Source organism: Hibiscus syriacus, unplaced genomic scaffold, assembly GCF_006381635.1.
Source record: "Hibiscus syriacus cultivar Baekdansim isolate YM2019G1 unplaced genomic scaffold, ASM638163v2 tig00011547_pilon, whole genome shotgun sequence".
Classification (NCBI taxonomy): Eukaryota; Viridiplantae; Streptophyta; class Magnoliopsida; order Malvales; family Malvaceae; genus Hibiscus; species Hibiscus syriacus.
In genome coordinates this window covers 338195-358994 of record NW_024062249.1, presented here as the reverse complement: position 1 = coordinate 358994, position 20800 = coordinate 338195, and positions in this window count along the sequence as shown.

Below are 20800 nucleotides of genomic sequence, written 5' to 3'. Positions count from 1 at the left end.
ATGGCTGGGGAAAATAATTTGTCTGGTGATGCTTATTGCCCTCAGCATGAGATAAGTGATAATATTTCTTGATGGATTGCTAATAATGTCACAGGAGAGTGTCACAATTTCAATTCTCCAGACTTTCTGGCTTCTTGGACCACTTGCCTTCAAAAATGTGAAGTGCTTCATTATTCTGGCCTCGTTCATTCTTTTTTTTCTACCACAGAGGTAGAATAAGCAACAATTGCTTCAAGGACCTTCCTCATTTAAGACTGTCCTGTTTGAAAATGTTTTTTTTCTCCTTTCTTTATTGAAAGAATTTTGCAAAGTATTACCCCTTTCAGGTTCACAATATAATCGAATCATAAACCTTGAGTTTAATGAATATCAAATGAATCAACTACACTTTTAAATCAATCAAAAATCATAGTCCTATGGCAAGTGTTAAAATTATTGACTGATTTGAGGTGTAGGTTAGTTCTGGTAAAGTAGGTTTTTTCAAGTTGGTTCAGTATGTCTCTTCGGGCTTCCACTAACTTGAAGAAATGATTGTTATGCTCATCTTGTAGAGATGCTTCTCGTTTTCAGAATCTCAGGAACGTTTTTGAGATGTGTGGTGCTTCTTTTAAGAGCTTAAAATCGTCTCTTATGTCGTTATTGCACCATTCAATATTCGAGCCACCTTTTCAGGTTTTCAACACGAATCCTCCTTTAGTTTCAAGATGTTATTTAAAAATTTACATCTTGAACCCCCTTTTATCAGTTTTATATCATGCATTAAAGATTTTAAAAACCAATTTTTGCAAATAAAAATCAATCTTGAGAGGCGGAATGAATTCTGAAGATATTCTCTCTTAATTGGATGCCTTCAATTTTGCTTTGCTTGACTTGGATCTGCCTTGCTGGGGATTTTTCTATCATCTGGATCCCTCTAGACTACCGAATTTTGGGTTCATTTTCATTTTCTCATATCTTTATTATTTCTTTCTCTTCTTGTTGAATCTGAATTAATTGTACTTGATCCATCTTGTAACTTGAGGCTCCCTGGAGTCACCCATCTTGATTCAATTTCTCCCCTTCTTCTTTTTTCCTTTTTTTTTTCTTTTTCCTCATTTTTCCTTTTTCATCTTTTTTTTTCTTTCTTTGCTGGATTTTTCTTTTTTCTTTCTTTGCTGGATGAGTATAAGACTTCAACTGTTTTGAATACCTCTTTTTCCTTTTTGTCATTTTCCTTCTTCAAGTATAATATTTCTTGACAAAATCTAAGTTTATTTGGTTTCTCAGAACTTTCCCATCCATTTCTGCCAAGATCAACGCTTCTCCGAAAAAAGTCTTTTTTACAACGTATGGCTCTTCCCAATTAGGCATCCATTTTCCCCGGAAATCTTTATGTATAGGTAAAATCTTTTTCAGCACTAGATCATCCTCTTGGAATTCTCTTGGATGTATTTTCTTGTCCGTTTCTAATGCATTTGCTCATGGTAAATAGCTTTCAATTGATTCTCATCAATAAGGTTTAATTGATTAAATCGAGCTTAGATACATTCAGTATTCTCCAATTTGTCCTCCTTTAGGATACAAAATAATGGGATCTCAACTTCAATTGGTAATATTGCTTTCATCCTATAGACTAAACAATAAAATGTTGCCCCAGTAAATGTTCGCACAGTAATTCAATATGCATATAAGGCAAAAGGTAGCTTCTCATGCTAATCCTTGTAAGCTTCAGTGGTCTTTGTAATGATCCTCTTAATGTTTTTATTTGCTCCTGCAAATGCCCCATTCATCTTTGGGTGATATGACACTGAGCTGGCGTGCTTGATCTATGCTCGAAGTTTAGTCATTTCATACATAGAAGTCCTTGTAAAAAGAGGTATCTCCAGGGGGATGAATATTCAAGATTAATTTTACTTACATGAAAAATGTAGTTAATACATGATATATTTATTTCAATCAATCACTTTCCCCTTCTTCTTTAAGTATGCCCTAATCACTCGAAATTATCATCAATGAGTTGGTCAATGATGCCTTATCTTGTCTCTTCTTGCAGTAAAATTCACGGGTGATTGGAAGTTTGGTTTATTTGAGGTTTTTTGGTTTATGATGGTTTTGTGTTTGAAAGGATAAATGTGTGACTCTTAAAGTCATGTATATAGTGGAAGGTAATATCATCAATCAACTCTATCCGATAAGGTAAACATCTAGAGTTGGTGTCTCAAAAACAGGTAGAGACATTTCTTCAGAGTCTCAGATAAATGTAGTGTCAAGATTTGGTTTTGGTAAGGGTCGAGTAATTGGCATTGGATGGGATATTGAAGATATAATTTTACCACTTGCCAATAGATCTATAACTCTTGAAAAATTAAAAGAATATTTAATCTACTTGATACTCAATAATCTCAAGATTAAAATAGATCTATAACTCTTGAAAAATTAAAAGAATATTTAATCTACTTGATACTCAATAATCTCAAGATTAAAATTTGACTCCTTGCTCATAACCATAAAAGAAACACATATTTATTTATTGCACAAAAGACGGAGAAAGGAACAAAAAACATATTCAAACAAGATGCTGAAAATAGAAAGTACTACAGTGGTAGATAACATTTCCACTTGTTTATGCATCATTACTCCTCTATTGTTGGGTGTGTACTTGGCCCAGGATTTTTATCCTTATTTGCCCCCCATTTCTTGATCATTTCTTGTGTCAAGACTCCCTTGTCAACGAGCGTCTCCATTTCCTTTAACAGTGACCAACAATTCCCTGTTGAATGTCCAGATACTCCCAAGTGAAAATTACAGAAGCTATTTTGATCATAGCAATGGGCATATGGCTTTGGTGACACCTTCACCAATCTTGGTGTAATGTATTGACCTTTAACCAAATGAGGGTACAGGTCTGAGATAGATTCTTGAAACACCTTCAGAGTTTTTCTCGCTCGCGAGGCTATCACTTTCTTTGATCGTTCTGAACGAATGAATGCTCTCATGTTATCGAGGGGGTTCTGAATACTCATTTCAGCTATAACTGGGGTAATATTAACTAGATTTCTTAAGCTGTCATTTACCTTATTGGTTTTCGGAAAATCTGATGTATGTATCTGAAGTGTCTTCTGGGTTATATCTGCCTCATTCTTTCTTAGACCTATAGGCCAATCTCGAATTACATCTATGGGAGCCTTTTGATTTCTTTTCCCATTTTCTTGTGCCCGATATTCTTCGTAGGATTTGGTTACATTAGTTTCTGTTGCAACAACGGTTTCTGAACATTGAACCTTAACCCCTTCTTTTATCTTGCATTTTTGAATTGCTTGCTCTAAAGGGTCTTGGAAATTTCCCTTAAGGTTACCAGGAACCTTAGCTGAACAATTTGGAATTCCGGTCTGATTTATCCAAGGAACTTCCTTATAGGTCCAATTCTCGTTTGGAGGCCACTGTGATTGATCAAGTTGTGGAGTAATTGATCTGGCTGAGAGCATTTTTGGATGTAATTTTTCACTCGAACAGTGGAAAGGAGGAAATTGAAATCCCTGCACATTCTTTTTCTTTTTGATCACTCTATAAGGTTTGGCACCATGTTTAACTGAATAAGACCTCACTGTATTAACCCCAGCTTCTTTCTTGACTTTAGTATTGTCAGAGCCTCTTATCTTGCCATTCTTGATAGCCATTTCGATGATTTCTCCACTTATGATGATGTCAAAAAAATTATTAGGGACAACCCCTATCATGTGATTAACATAAGGAAATTTTAATGTGCTGATGAACAAAGTAGTGAACTCTTTTTCAGTCAATGGTGGATGTACTTGAGAAGCAACGTCTTTCCATCGTTGTGAATATTGTCGAAAGCTTTCATTGCACTTCATATTCATTCTTTGCAACATTGTTCGATCAGGGGCCATATCAGTCATATGCTTGTATTGACCCAAAAAATCTTGAGCTAAATCCCTCCAAGAATTTATTTGAGTACATTTTAGCTGATTATACCATCTGGATGCAGACCCAGATAAACTGTCTTGGAAACAGTGGATCAACAACTTTTCATTCTCTATATAGCCAGTCATACGACGACAATACATAGTGATATGATATGAAGGGTATGTGGTCCCATTATACTTCTCAAAATCTGGAACCTTGAACTTTGGTGGAATAACCAGGCCAGGGACCAAACTTAGTTCTTTGGCATCAAACCCATAAAATGACTCAACTGTCTCTATAGATTTTATCACCTCTTCTATATTTTCCAGTCGTTGAGTGAGTTTTTCCTTCTCAACTGATTTATTTAGGTCAAGGACCTCATTATTAATACAAAATTCATCAGGCTTCAACTCAGAAGTAGTAGGAAAATCAGTGGGGAACGATGCTCCAGCTTGATATGTTGAGTTCTTAACAGCAAAGTAAATTGGTAACTGAATTTCCTGGGGTACAGAGGTGAACTCAGGAATATGAACAGGTGTAACACCCAAAGAATTTGTGGGGTTTTCAACAAGACTCTTTCCAGCTGTCTGGTGTTTCTCAATCATTTCTTTCATATTGTTCAGTAGATCGATATGAGAATTTGTGATATTAGCTTCAATTTGTGCCAACTTGCTCCTTAATTCATTTTGTATTTCTTTCTGCTTTATCTCAAATTTGGCTAGCCTATCCTCAGTTTCTTTAGACATTTTTCTTGTGTCGTGCTGAGCGTTCTTGCTTCAAGGAAAAACCAAGATCACTTCGTTTGAAATCCTTATTTTAATGAATGAATGTTTTAATGTATTATGACATAAAAAATGCAAAGATGCCAAATGCAAATGTAAATATGTGAATATAAAAATGTAAATGTAAATTATTTAAAATACCAGAATAGGACATCGAGTTGTATTAAGACTGCCCTTTTTCTTTGATATAAACATTATTATTTAATTAAACATGTTTTAATGCATGATGTAAGTTTAAAAATGTAAATGTAAATACAAACGTAAAAATGCAAAATACAAATGCATGTATGAAAAGGTGTTACTCAAGAGTGATCATCTTAGAACAGATTTCATTGAACGCAAAAGTTTCGGTATATCAAACAAAACTTTATATATAGGGATATATTTTATTCCTAACTTCTCCAAAACCAAATTAGTCTATCAGCTTAAGGGATATATTACTTGTCTGGACTGCAACTTCTTCTAAGACATTCTCTTTCATCTTCTGTGTCACTTCTCGGAGTTGCTCATTTTCCCTTGTAAGAGAACCTTTCTGTCCAAGAAGTTCTTGAACAAGATCTTCATATATGTTGCAGTTCTTTTTCAGCTTGGTGACCCCTGTTATCCATTCTTCTGGGGTACTTCCTAGGCCAGCATTTTGAAAGGTTTGACTGATCTTCTGAAAATCTTCATGCATGGTTTTCATTTCTGTGCTCAATTTCTCGTTTTGGTCGTTCAAGTCCTTCAAATAACATGCTTGAGCTTCATAAAAATCTCCACTACTCTGAATGTCCTGATTGATACTCTTACCATAGACTGCTTTTGGTATCAATCTGGCAGAATCTTTATGGATTACTTTTGGTATTAATATAAACGGTTCTCTGTGTTCAGAACTTCCCTCGATTCTCGTAGTTTCTTCAGGATGTCTTTTCTTGGCCGCATCATATTTTGGTTGATCATAAAACTTTTTGTCCATTTACGATTTCTTTCTAATTTGATGAACAGTCTTTCAAGTCAACACCTTTTGGTTATGCCATGATCATGCAATGCAAACAAAAGAAATCAATATGAACAGATTAGAGCAATGTAACATGCATGAAAAAATAAGAAAAAATAGAATAGTTAGTAAAATCTATCTATCAATGTATAAATCTTAACCTCATGCTTTCTAGTTCCATGCTTTGTTTGGAAAATTTAACATAACTGCACGATTTCTAGTTCGCATGCATTTATTCAGGAAAAAGAAAAGGAAATTAAAAGCTAGAGCTTATTTCTCCTTTGTGTATACCTACTGACAAAATTTCGGCATAGTTTCAGATCGGGAGAGTTTCTTGGGTTTATTATATGCAGGTTTTCAGTTCTAGGAGTAAAGGTACTCAAACTGTCCTTGTTAGTGCCCCCTTGGGCTATCAAACCCTCAATCCTAGTCCATTACAGACTTAAACGGACTGAGTTCAATTCGAGGGGATACATTTCTCTATGACTAACACGGAGAATAAATTCTCACGAAGACATAGAGCATATGAACCCCGAAAGTTACTTGCTATGTCTAACACGGAGAATAAATTCTCACGAAGACGTCGCTTCCACTCCCACTTAAAAGGGACAAACTCAATTATAGAGCTTTATGTTATGCAATGCAAGTGTTGTGTGTGAGGAGAAATGTTCAAACCTCTAACAGATAAATAAAATAATTAATACTTGAATAAAATAAATAAATAAATAAATAATATAAAAATAATAAGTAATAAAAAATTTGAAAGAAAAGAATTAAAAATTAAATATATGAATTTTTAATTTCCAACTGATAGAGACAATTTACAATTGATTTTAAAGTTTGACAGGTCCCCAGCAGAGTCGCCAAGCTGTCGTAACCAGTTTTCGCCCAGGCACGAATTTTTTACTTGGCAGGAAAAGTGATGTGAATAAATGGTTTTTAAAATAATTTGAGAGTCGCCATCGGCCTTTTGGATCAGGTAGGTCGAATACCTAAAAATCATCCTTTAAAAGTGTTTTTAACAAAACATCGATTAAAAGATAAACTGATCTGCGTTTTAACCAAAAATTCATTCTTTTTAATAATAAAAAGGGATTCGTGGTCGGTTACGTTTAGGGAAGGACTAGCACCCCTACAACGCCCAAAATTGGTACTTTTTAATTATAAATTGTCTCTATTATTAGAAAAAAATTCAAAGATATATTTAATTTATAATCCTATTTAATTTAAATTTATTACTATAATTTTAAGAAATATATTATATATCTTTATTTTATAAATAAGATATTTATTTACTTAGAAATATCAGAAAAGGGCTTCTAGTTGCTTTAAGACAGCTCATTCTTAATATTAATAAATAAATAAATGTTAATAAAACATTTATCTAAAATAATTAAAATATATTAAATATGATTTATAAAAATAGGACATTTATTTATTTAAGAATATCAGAAAATGACTTCTAGGTATTTTAAGACAACTCTTTTCTTAGATATTAAAAAATAAATACATATCAAAATATGTTTATTTTTCTTAAAAATAATTTATAAAATTAAATTATAAATAGGATTTTTATTTAATAAACAAATAGAATAAATAAATAAATATATATATATTTATATAACTTAATAATAATAAAATAATCATGAAGATAATAATTTAAACATATATCAAAAGTAATAATAATAATAATTAAAATGAAAGAAATTAAAAGTATAATATTAAAAACTATTGGATCATATTCATAAATATGAACTTAAAATGTAAAAATAATAAAACTTATGGTTAAAATTAAGATTATATAAAATTTATGATCAAATTATAAAATATAATATTTAAGAGACATGGTTAGAATTATCATAAAATATAAATACTAGTAGTGTAATTAGCCATTAATTATTTAATCGGTGATTAAAATAGAAATATTAAAATTATTAGGGACTAAATGTGATATTTATCCTAAATATATTATTTAATACTGGTAAGGACTAAAACATAATAAAATAAAATTCGAAGACTTAATTAGAATGTTCAGAAGTTAGTTTCAGTGACTAAAATGAATAATTATAAAACTTGGATGGCTATGGAAAGGGTTTAGCCATGCACGAAATTACAGATATACCCTTCCCAAAACGGTGTCGTTTGGGAAAGGGTATAAATACCCGAAACGGCTGGCCCTTCGGGCCAGCTCTCTCATTTCTTCCTTTCTCTTCTCTCTCAAAACTGAGAGAGCCAGAGTTCTCTCTGGCTTCTCTCTAAAACGAGAGAAACGGCACCGGTCAGCCACCGCTTCCGAGCTCCGACCACCGTTGCCAGGCTCCGACCACCGTTGCCAGGCAGCAGAGCTTCTGGAGGCTTCTTCGAGGCGGCTTCGTGGCACTGGTGGAGCGTAGGCAACGGACGTGTGGCCTTCTGGAACCAACGGCGGCGGCCGCGTGGCCCTAGGGTTATGATACCCTAGGGTTTCTTTGCTGGACTGCGTCAGGGTCGTTGGATCATATTAGATCCAACGGATGAGGATCTGCGGCGGCTGGGATGAATGATACAAACCCTAAATTGGGTTTAGGGTTTCCTAATAGGTTTGGGCCAGTTGGGTCCTTTGTAACTGGGCCGGTCCAGTCTGATTTGGGCCTGTAATAATATTTATTAATAATAAAATAATAATAATAATAATAATAATAATTATTATTATTATTATAATAATATAAATAATATTTAAATGAAAAAAATGAGTATCTTCACCTTTATTTGGACAAGTCATTGTACAACTCTATTTCGTGTAATGAACTTTAATGTTTACTATGCAATCGAATGGCGATTGAGTTTTACTTCGTAATTATTTTTACTAAAATAATTCAGAGGACATAAACTCCAGCAATTTCTTTCGAGTAGAGAGATTCAAGGATGCAAGTTGTTTAGATGTTGTATAAATATAATTATTCAAATAAATTTTAATCTTTAATGATATAATATTATTTTTTATTAAATAAGAGTAAATAAAAGATAATTTATATTCAAATTATATAAATAATAATTTATCAAAAAATGATAATAATTGTAGATAGTGTATTGAGAAGTGTCTATGAAATAATTCATCTAGAGGATCGATTTTGAAAATGAAATTACAAATTTTAAAATTAGACTCATCAAGTGGTCTAAGTGGTAAAAGAGAAGATTATTCTCCTTAAAAGTTCTGGATTCGAACACTTGTATTTATAGTGTGTGCATTAATAAAGCGTGGAATAAATACTATTTTATAATTACCCGTACCATTTTAAAAAAATAATTTTAAATTGATTTCGGTTGTCAAGATCCAAACTTGCCTCGGAATTAAGTCCAATCTGAAATCCAGGCTCAGTTTCATTTTTATAATTCTGGACCAATTCACATTGGCCCATGTAGAGTTTAAATTAGGTCATTAGGGTTATTCACCATATATGGGCTCTATTTATTCATTTACTTATTTTAAATATCAACTTAGTTTTTTTTGAATAATTTTAAAATTGACTTGTTGCTCACCATGTATCATATACCCAAGGACGGACTCGGGATTTTATGTTAGGGGGGCAAACTTAAACTTAAGGTGATGAACTAAAATCTAAGGGACGAACTAAAATTATATGGGGTGAAACAAATTTTCAATAGGAAATACATAAAAAAAAATTTAAAATATATGGTAATTTTAAAATTTCAGGGGGCGATGCTCCCACCCACCCCTTCGGTCCATCCTTACATATATTTATACTATTGATTCAAATGATTTCAAGATTATGTTTGTTTATTATTGTATTTTTAGAATTTTTGTACCCTGAAATAATTATTTCATTTAATTATTGTATTCCAAGCAAACTTATTAATTCAATAAATTTGTATACATTTATTTATATATATTTTATGCACGTTTTGTCCTCATAATTATTTCATTTAATTATTATATTTTGCATGAACCAAATAACCTCCGAGATAAATGATTTGTTGTTGTTCCTTGAGGACTCGGGTTCGAGTTCCATGAATGCCAAGGGTATGAGAGTTTACTGTCAAGAGGTTGAAAATTATCTTTGAACAGATATTGCCTTGTACTTATCTCAGATTTATCAAAAAAATTAATTATTGTATTCCAATCAAACTTATTAATTCAATAAATTTAAAATATAAATTGCATTGTAAGACTATTTATATTGCAAAAAGAATTATATTAGTTGATAATTTGAATAATTTCGTAATTTATAAAATTATTATTAATAAATAATTAATTGAAGGACTATTATATTTTTTAAAATTCGAATAATAGATAGCTTGTGTTGCAAAGATACTTCAGCTGGGTTAAAAGTTATCTTGTACTGCGATGGGTCTTGGGCTTGAAAATCAATAGCTTGCGGTTTGTTTAATAATGGGTTATGTCTTCAGGCGGTGTTGGGGGCCAATTCCTGCTAGGTTCATTTCGGCCATACCGGTAATGGCTCATCTGGATTCCCAATCTTTGTGAAACATCTGGACAGCCCCGGTCCTGGTCTTATTGGGCCCTAGGCAAAATAGTAGATTGAGGCCTCTTCATAGGTGGAACACCGTTAATTCACCACCGCCCACAACATATTTCCCGATCTAAAACCCTTAAAGTCTCAATCTTTTTATAAACTTCAATTGGTTAAGGATAAAATTTTTGAGTGATGCATTATTCAATTGTGATTTGACCCTATTTAAATTGAAGAAAAAAATCATGTTGCCATTGATAAGAGAAGGTTTAGAAGCTTTGATGTAATAACAGTTTATTTTCTTCTGGGAAATAAGAAAAATTTCCATGAGTTTAATGGTGGGTAGAGATTTTGGAATTGAATTTTAGATATTGGAGAGAGAAAAAGCAGGAAATTTGAAGAGTTTCTTATGATAGTGATGAAGCAACCGTTATCTGGGTTAAAAGTTCGTTTGTTCCTTTTAAGCCATAAATTCCAAATAATGGCTCCAAAAGTAGGGGTGTTAAAAATCGAAGTACTCGCATTTTTGGGTACCCGAAGTACTAGGTACCCAGTTCTTCGACTAGTATATTGTCGGTCCGTTTCTCGACCCATTAAGTCTGACCCGTTAGTCGGGTACCTGATTAATATATATTTTTAATTTTTAAGTTTTTCTTAAAAAAATCACATATGAAACACATAAAATTTAAAATTTCATAATGCATAACCCATACACAAAATAAACGATTTAAAGTTAGTTTCAAGGGTATTTATATATAAGTTTATTTCCAAAAAAAATTAAAAAAATTAATATCGATATTGATTTTTTCCTTCGAATCTCATATTGACAAATTAATATTTTTTTTAAAAAAAATTAAAACTTAAAAAGTTCATAATAGAAACCTATAAAGAATTTAAGGATTTATATTTAATTTCAAGGTAAAATATTAAGAAACTTAAAATAAAAGTATAATTTAAAACTATATAAAAGTTTGACCAAGACCTTACTCAATTACCTAGAAAAAATCATTGGTCAGGTACCCTACCTGATCGGGTAATTTTTTTAGAAAACTACATGATATTTTGTGTTCGAATCATCAAGTCAATTGATCGGATCAATCGGATCAGATATTTTTAAACACATCTACCAAAAAAATATGTCCCATGATTCCCATTCTCTAGCAAAGTATGTTGGGTTGGCCAGGTTTTAGTATATTGAGTCCTTTATATTTGTTGAGAAGAATTCTATCTATTTATTCTTTTTTACAAGCATCGTCCATATCGAGCGTGCCATTGGGCACTATCACAACACGTGGTCCAAGTCCTCCCATCTATAACTGCAGCTTGCACAACTAGCATCGATCGCTATGTGTCTTCTTTCTCACCATTGGTCAAAATTGCTTCTCTCGCCATTAGCCATGTGAAAGTATTGATCCTTTGTATCCCTGTATATTCTGTGATCACCTTCCAAATCTTTTCCTCTTCAATCCCTCTTTGGTTTGTACGGACTTTGTAAGCGAATTTAATTGAGAATTTTCTATCTGTGTTCCATTTCCAGCCTATGAAGTCATCTCAGAATGTAACTAGCGGTGGTTTGATCGCTGCTAACTTTGCATGTATTGAGTGTGGAAGGAAAGGCTTGATTTCATTCCACTTCCATTCGTCTGCTTTATCCACCATTGGCGTGCCTGAGTTTAATCCCATGTTGTACTGTAATACCTATAACATGGTTGCACAACGATCCAGTCTCATGCAGCCAAGGGTCTCTCCAAAATTTTGTTACCTGACCGTTGCCTATATTGCACATTATCCCAATTTGTATTTCCTCCCAGACTTTATCCAATTCTCTCCAAAGATTTGAGCAGTTTGTTCTCTTTATGCTTTTTTGTTATATTGTCCTTCCATTTATATTTTGATCTCTGAAGTTGTACCCATAGCTTTTCCTTATTTTTAAGAAGTTGGAAAGCTACTTTCATGAGGAGTGACTCATTCTGTTGGGTAAGTTTCCTCAGTCCAACGCCTCATTTCAGTGTTGGTTTGCATATGGTGTTCCAGTTCACAAGGTTGGTTCCTCATTTCCCCCCGATTGTACCATAAAAAACTCCTGATAATTCGTTCCATTTTTAAACAAATGCCATTGGGCAGAGAAGTGGATTGCATAGTATATGATGGCATTGTGGACAACTGTCGACATCATTTTTCGCTCGGGCGGGGAAAGATCGATACATACTCGGGGTTTTCTCTTTTGAAAAGGAATTTCGAAATTTGAGGAGTCGCCACCAATCATTTAAGGTGCGATTTGAACACCATAAAAATCGGGTGATTTTAATAAAACATTTTATATTTGTCAAAATACTGAGTTTTAAGGTCTACGAAAATCCAAAAATCATATTCAGGAGTCAGTTACGCGTGGGGAAGGATTAGCACCCCATAAGCGCCCAAAAATTGGTACCTAATTGATTACCTTACTTTTAGAATAGAAATTTTTTGAGTTCGATATTTATTTAATTTGAAAATCATTACAAATACAAAGTTGAAAAGAGTATTCGTTTATTAAAGCCGATAGCATTCGCCCCTAGCATAAATGCGGGAGATCAACTATTGTACTCGATAACCGAATATTGCCTCGATTTTAGAAATCATGATGCGGTCTTTGAAAAGAATGTCGACTTATTTCGAGAATCACCGGTAGTCACCCCTGAGCATACTTGCAGGGGATATGCCATTAATTCCCTAATAAGTAAAAATTGTCTTCGGTTTAAAAATGCAATCAAACATTTTTTATTCGTCCTAATTAACTAAGAGTAATTTAAGGCTCTCTTTGTCCTAAAGTGTCGAATTATGAAAGTTAAAGAACCTAAAGGCACAAACCTAAAAGTGTAGGTTCTAATATTAACACTATTTGATTTTTAAACCAATTATTGAATCGAATAACCGAGATGGTCCCTCGAGCATTTAGGCGAGGGTCACTCGTATTATTCCTTAAATTAAAAGACTAATTGAAATCTAACCTAAATGGAAGTTCTATTTAACCTATTAATTATGTCAATATTAAAGCTCTAATCGAAATTCGGAACTAAAAGGTCAATGTCTAAAATACCAAGTTCTAAAAGACTTAAAAAAATAATGACCTAAATCGACAATTTCTAAGTTGAGGACTGAGTAATAAACCGGAAAAAACCTAATTATTATCTAAATTAGTCTATTAAAAGGGAATAAATTAAACATAAAATAGGACTAAATTAAAACAAATCGAAATTGGAAGGCTAAATCCAAATAAAATAAAAATAAACAAATTAGAGACCAAAATACAAAAACACTCATAAACTAAAGGGACCTAAGAGCAATTATTCATTTTATTTAAGCTTAAAAATTATATTTTAAATTAAAAGGATAAATTACAAAATCAATCCACGCAAATTTAAAAAAATTAAAAGGTCACTCTACACATGACTAAAATGCAAAAACATGAGTAAATATTATGGACTAAAAAGAATTTTTACCAAAATATAAGAAAAAGGGAAAATTACAGTTTCAAACCCTGTAGGACCAGAATGCAAAAATATGCTAAAATATTAGGGACTAAAGAGAGAATAACCCAAAAATATATAGGCACACACATAAAAAGGAAAAATATCAGTTTTGGCCCCCTTCAAGTACCAAACTACAAAAATGCTCTAGAAGTTTGGGGGGCTAAACATGATTTTACCTTAATTTTCTTCTATATATACGAACTATTTCTTTCTTTTTTTCATTTTAGCCTTAGTTTTAAAAAAAACCAAAAAAAAAAAAACTTAAAACACTCTCCACTATTGCCCCGAACCTCCTCCAACCGCAGTCTGACTGTTGCACTGGCCGCCTCACATGGCGGTCAGAAACACCAAAACATTTAAAAAATTCACCAAACCTAGATCTAGCCCTCTAAAGCCTATTTTAGGACTTAAAATATCAAAACCCCTAAAATTAGTCGAAAATGGTTCAAAACTATTCGGCTATCCCGGACTTCGACGACGCTTCCCCAACTCGGGTACGACTACGATCTAGCCTCTTTTATTTTCTTGCAAAATGTTTGATTTTTAGGCTAAAGGATTACATGCATGCTTGGTTTTCCATTTTATGTTCAAGATCTAAAATGGGTTTTCCCTCAATACTACTATTACTTATATATATATATATATATAACGAAGCTAAAAAGTACGAAAAATAAAAGCCAAAATGAATAAAAACAGGAACTGAAATACTTCGAAAATAAAAAATAAAAAACCTTGAAATTCTTGTGGTTTATTGCTTCGGAAAAAAACGATCACAGTGAGTTGGACTAGAGAGTTTTTCTGGTTTTTTGCCTGGGTCTTTATACCCGTTACAAAGGAAAAGAAAAATGATAATTTCTTGTCTTTTTTCTGTTGCTTCTGATGTGGTGGAGTGTTGGTGATGCGTGGCGTGCTGAAGTGGCTATCCTTCAGTTGGGGCAGAGAGTAGCAGCTGCTAATAGGGGTTGGGGGCGGTTACTCTAGGGTTTAGGTTAGACTAGGGTTACGGGCCAGGTTATGATTTTTGGGCTTCGGGTTGGTTTTTTTTTTGTTGTGTTTTACTTTGGTTTAGGGCTTGAGGCTCGTTGGGTTTGGGTAATATAGAAAAAATGATGCTCACAACAATACAACCTTAACTAAAGTGATTCGTTCGGCTAGCCATAATTGCTTTACCTTCCACCCAGTCAGCTTTCCTTTAACCTTTTTCACTAGGTAACTATACAATGGTTCTTGTCACCTTTTCATGGATTATTGCCACATCTAGATAATTGACCAAGCATTTTACCTCATTAAATCCGAATTCTCAACTAATTCTTCTTCGTTTTCATTTTGGTACATTTTTTGAGAACAAGATGTTTGTTTTCTCAACATTAATTTTCTCTGGAAGCTATACAAAACTTCTCGAACACATTTTTAGTTACCTCGCATTGATCGATTGATGCCCCCAACGAATAGAATCATGTCATCGGCGAAGAACATATGAGATCACTAGGCCATCTTTAGATGCTTTGAATGGTTTCACAACCTTTTGTGCACTTCACGGTTAATTATTTGAGATAGCCTTTCCATGCACATAACAAATAGGTTGTAAAACAGTGGTGAATATCTACATGGGTCACGGTGGGAATGTAACTTAAAATTTAGTTGTTAGATATATATATTTAATATGTGACCACCCTAAAACAAATTTGTGTCCATCCTGAATTATTTAAGACTACCAAAAACCCATCACAAGCTATTTTTCAGGCCCAAAGATTCATTCACCATGCTCAAATAAATGGAAATTTTAAATCTAAATTTTGGACACAAATTCTCTCTACACCCGGACCCGATACATTTTTCCACTCGGGTTACCCAAAAATTTTATTTTTAAGGGTAAAGTATAGTAATGGTTACTGAATATTTCTGAAGCTTGCATTTAGGTCCCTCAACTTTTAAAACTTGCAATACAATCCCTCAACATTTATTCCGTTTGCAATATGGTCCCCCAACTTAAACCACTGTTAGAAAATTAGGGTAAATTATATAAACGGTCATTGAACTTTTTAGACACTTGAATTTAGGTCTCCCAACTTTTAAAACTTGCAAAACATACCTCAATTTCATTATAAACCCCAATTTCCAAAGTAATTCAATTTCATTCTAAACCATTGATTCTACTAAATCAGAAATGATCACTGTATGAGCAAATTCAGGTGAATCATAAATGATCGCACTGTAAAGCACTGAAGGGTTATGTACTCAAATCTGATAAAAAAATAGCATGCAAGAACATAGTGGTACTTAAATCATAATGCTCCAAATAAGTGTTCTGAATTTCATATAGTCAAAAGTTGAAGAAATGAGCATAGTTTATGGGAAGTTGAATACCGAATAGAGTGCTTCCATTTTGCTATTCGGGATTTAATCAATGCATATGTTATTCAAAATTGATATAAACAGTTAAACAAACCTCAAATTTATATTGAAATAAATATTGTCAAATAGTAAATTCATGTTCAAAATTTCAAAACACCTTAATTTCATTCTAAACCCTAAATTCCAAAATAATTCAATTATATTCTAAACCTTAAATTGAAGTATTTTAGAATTTGGGGTTTAAAATTTAATTGAATTATTTTAGAATTTAGGGTTTAGAATGAAAATTGAATTACTTTGGAAATTGGGGTTTAAAATGAAATTGAGGACTATTTTGCAAGTTTTAAAAGTTGTGAGACCTAAATTCAAGTGCCTAAAAAGTTCAATGACCGTTTATATAATTTACCCTAATTTTCTAATTATGGTTTAAGTTGAGGGACCATATTGCAAATGGAATAAATATTGGGGAACTGTATTGCATGTTTTAAAAGTTGGGGGACCTAAATGCAAGCTTCAAATGTTCAGTGACCATTACTATACTTTATCCTATTTTAATTAGGTTAACCTGAAAAGTTCAATTCGAAATCGGGTCTACCCACCCCAAAATCCACTAGACCTATTCCCATATCTCATTTTCATTTCTGAAACACAAACACGTCTCACCTACAACAAGCATATCCACAAAAAATTACTACTAATTCATCATTTGAATTTTGGAGACAAAAACTCTGCAAAAAGAAAATGAATTAACTATAACAGTAGAAACTAAAAAAATGGGTAAATTTGAAGGAAATGGGCAAAGAGTTGAAAGGCCAAACTTTTTTTTAGATTTTCCGGTGAACAACATCTCCAGCCGCGAATCCGTACGGCGAGCAATACTGCGACGGCAAATAGGCAAGGAGAAACTGAGACCATCTCGATTAGACATCGAATCTTCGAGCTTTTAATAGTAACACCCATAGTTTTTAAAATTAGATCTATGCAACTCTATATATATTTTTTGAAAAAACATATTTCAAATTTGGTTGTAACTCGAAAAAAACGAAAAAGAAAAATATTGTTTTAGTTTTTTGGTCATCACCAGCGGTGGCCGACGGTAGAGATTGGTGTCGGCAAACGGCGACCGTCACAGCTGATCATATAACCATGCTTAGCAACTTCAGAGGATTTTTATAGTGCACAAGGCTGTTGAGAAATCTAAATGGTCTATAAAGAATTTTAGGTCAAATTTTAAACTAAATAGTTACCCAAATAGTTGACCTGATCCGACCCGTAGGCTTCTTTAGATTCGCGCCTTTGCTTATTTAAGGGTAAACTATCTGCGAGACCATGCCACTTTTTGATTCCTTTCAATTAGCTCCTCAACTTATGAAAATTACCAATAATTGAACCCTGTAATTCTTCATTCTTCTAATTTGATCCACATTTAACTTAGAGGAATTTAAAATTGTTCATTTCTTTTAATATATTTTCAATTAAATACCATATAGATTAATGATTACCATTTAAAAATATTCATTTTAATTATTGATTAAATTTAACATAATAATACCAAATAAGAAGATGGAATCATGGAGATAATATTAACACCAAACATAAACATTACCGTTGGGTGGCTATGTACATTGTACAATTTTGACAAGTATTGTTGTTGCTTGTGGGTTGAAAATGGGATGTCTAAGGAAAGACATTATAATAAAGCTAAGGAAAGACACTACCGGAAATATTAATTTCGTTTTAACATTTTTGGTAGACACTACCTAAAATGTTATTTTGTTACCTAAAATGTTAATTTCGTTACCTATAATGTTAATCTTTTTAACGTTTCGGTTGCGCTACCTAAAATGTTAATTTCGTTACCTAAAATGTTAATTTCGTTACCTAAAATGTTAATCTTTTTAACGTTTCCGGTTGCAACCGGAAATATTATGGAGAAAGTAACATTTTACGTAACGAGATTAACATTTTAGGTAGCGTTCTACCGGAAATGTAAAAAATATTAGCAATTGCGATTGCGCATTTACTTAGCCTTATATTAGGTTGCCGTACAATATAATTACCCTTGAAAATGACATGGCTATGGAAATAAATGAAAGCTATGGAAAGAAATAAATGAGTCTTAACTATGGAAGAAATAAAAGCTATGGAAAAAAATTGAATCTTAACTATCTATTCTATATTCTATACGATAAATGATAATTATTTATATTAATAATTAATTCATAAATAAATGAGTCTTAACTATGGAAAGAATAAAAGCTATTGATTATATAGAAATTAATGTTCCAAACGTTTATGCAATTTGCAAATGAGCTATATGTATTATTGGTTATATTAATAAATAAAATCTTTATCATTTTATATTATATATATTATCATGGAAATAATATAATACCAAATAAATATAAACATTTATGTATGTGGAAATAGAGATGGAAAATATATATTAATCCAATAATTAAAATCATATCACATTGAATTTTATGTTTTTTATGTTATATACCAAACATGAAGATAAAAATCATGAAATAATATTAGTACCAAACAAAAACAGTGGAGTAATTTTATCCTCTAATGGAAATGAAATCATGAATATATAAACTAATAAATAAAATTCTTTCTTATTTATATTATATTTTCCTTTTCTTATGTTATAATTTAATTAATTATTTTTAATTTAGGTATGAAAAAATATTTTAAAAGAAAGACAACAATGGATGATTCAAGTTCGACAAAAAAAGGTTCCTAGAAGTTTACCTGAAAAATCTTCAAAGAGATCCTGAAAAAAGACCAAAGATTATAGAATATCATCCTAATCATCATGAATAAATTAGAAGGGCTTATTTGTTGAAAGGTCCTTGCCAACCTAAAAAACACAAGTTTCATAAGAAGAGGTATAATGATAAATTACGAAGTTTCTATCCTAAGTGGTTCGAAGATCATAAAAGTTGGTTAGAATATAGTGTAACCAAAGATGCAACATTTTGTTTATAATGTTACCTTATGAGACCTAAATCTAAAGGAGAATAAGGGGGAGGTGAAACACTTGTTGATGGATTTAAGAATTTGAAAGATAAAGCAGGTTTCAACTTTATGTTGGAGGTCCTAATACTGCTCACAATGTAGCTTTAAGAAAATATGAACCTCTAATGAATTAGAAACAACATGATGATGTTGTCATTACCAAGCAATCTAATCAAGCCAAAAAAGAATATCGGACTCATCTTATAGCTACAGTTGATTACATTCGATTTCTTTTATGTCACGAATTTGCTTTTCGCGGACATGATGAGTCTGATGATTCTTGTAACCAATGTAACTTTCTAGAGCTCTAGTGGTTTCTTTCTTCTTATAATGAAATTGTTAATAAAGTTTTCCAAATGCTCGTGACAATCTTAAGCTAGTGTTACAGACTATACAAAAAGATCTTGTTAGTGCAGCTGCTAGTGAGACTACTTGTACAATAATTGATGGGCTTGGAAATGAATTTTTTAGTATTTTGGTCGATGAGTCTCGTGACATATCTATTAAAGAGAAATTAACTATTGTTATATGCTACGTAGATAACAAAGGAAGAATTGTCAAACGATTTTTATGTCTTGTTCATGTTTCTAATACTACTGTTGTTTTACTTTTGAATGCTCTCGAAGGTGTGTTTGCAACTCATGGATTATGCTTTTCAAGAGTAAGAGGACAAGGTTATCACGAGGAAAGTAATATCCAAGAATATTTTAATGGGCTTAAAAGTTTGATTCTAAGAGATAATGAATGCTTTTTATCTTCATTCCTTTGCACATCAACTTCAATTAGCACTTGTTGTTGTTGCTAAAAAACATGTTGAAGTTGCATTTCTTTTTAATTTGGTTGCTAGTGTGGTTAACGTGGTTGGTGCTTTATGTAAGAGAAAAGAAATTCTTTAATCTAGCCAAGTGATTAAGGTAAGAGAAGCTTTACAAAATGGCAAAATCTTCAGTAGCCCTGGATTAAATCAAGAAAATGTTATAAATAGAGCTGGATATACTCACCGGGGTTCACATTATAAGATCATTGTTATCTTGATTACTATGTTTTCTTCTGTGATAGATGTTCTTGAAATTGTTGAGAAAGATGGAAATCACTCATAGTAAAGAGTTGAAGCTTGTATGTTATAGAGTTCTTTACAATATTTCGAGTTTGTGTTTAATTTGCATTTGATGAAAAATATCTTGGGAGTTACAAGTGAATTATCTCAAGCATTACATCGGAGTGATCCAGACATTGTGAATGCTATGCAATTAGTTAATGTGTCCAAGCAACGATTACAAATGATGAGAGTCGTGGGATGACAATCTTTATATGAAGAGGTTTATTTGTTTATGAAAAGAATAACATCGAGGTTCCACAGATGGAAAATATTTGATGTTCTAGGGAGATCTAGAAGAAAATCTCGTGTAGTTTCAAATTTGCATCATTTTTAGGTTGAATTATTTTATTAGGTGATCGATAGACAACTTCAAGAGCTTAATAATCGTTTTTTTAGACAAGTCCAAAGTTACTTCTTTGTGTGGCTTGGTTGAATCCAAGAGACTTGTATCTTTCTTTTGATAAGAAAAAGTTGATTCATCTTGCCCAATTTTATCCTTGTGAATTTTCTATAGGAGATCTTATATTGCGTGACTTTCAGCTTGAGAATTATATTGTCGATGTTCGTTCAGATGAATGATTTTGTGATCTATAAGGACTTTTTGATTTATCTGAAAAAATGGTTGAGACGATGAAGAATCTTGTGTACCACTTTTGTATTTACTTTTGAAGTTAGCA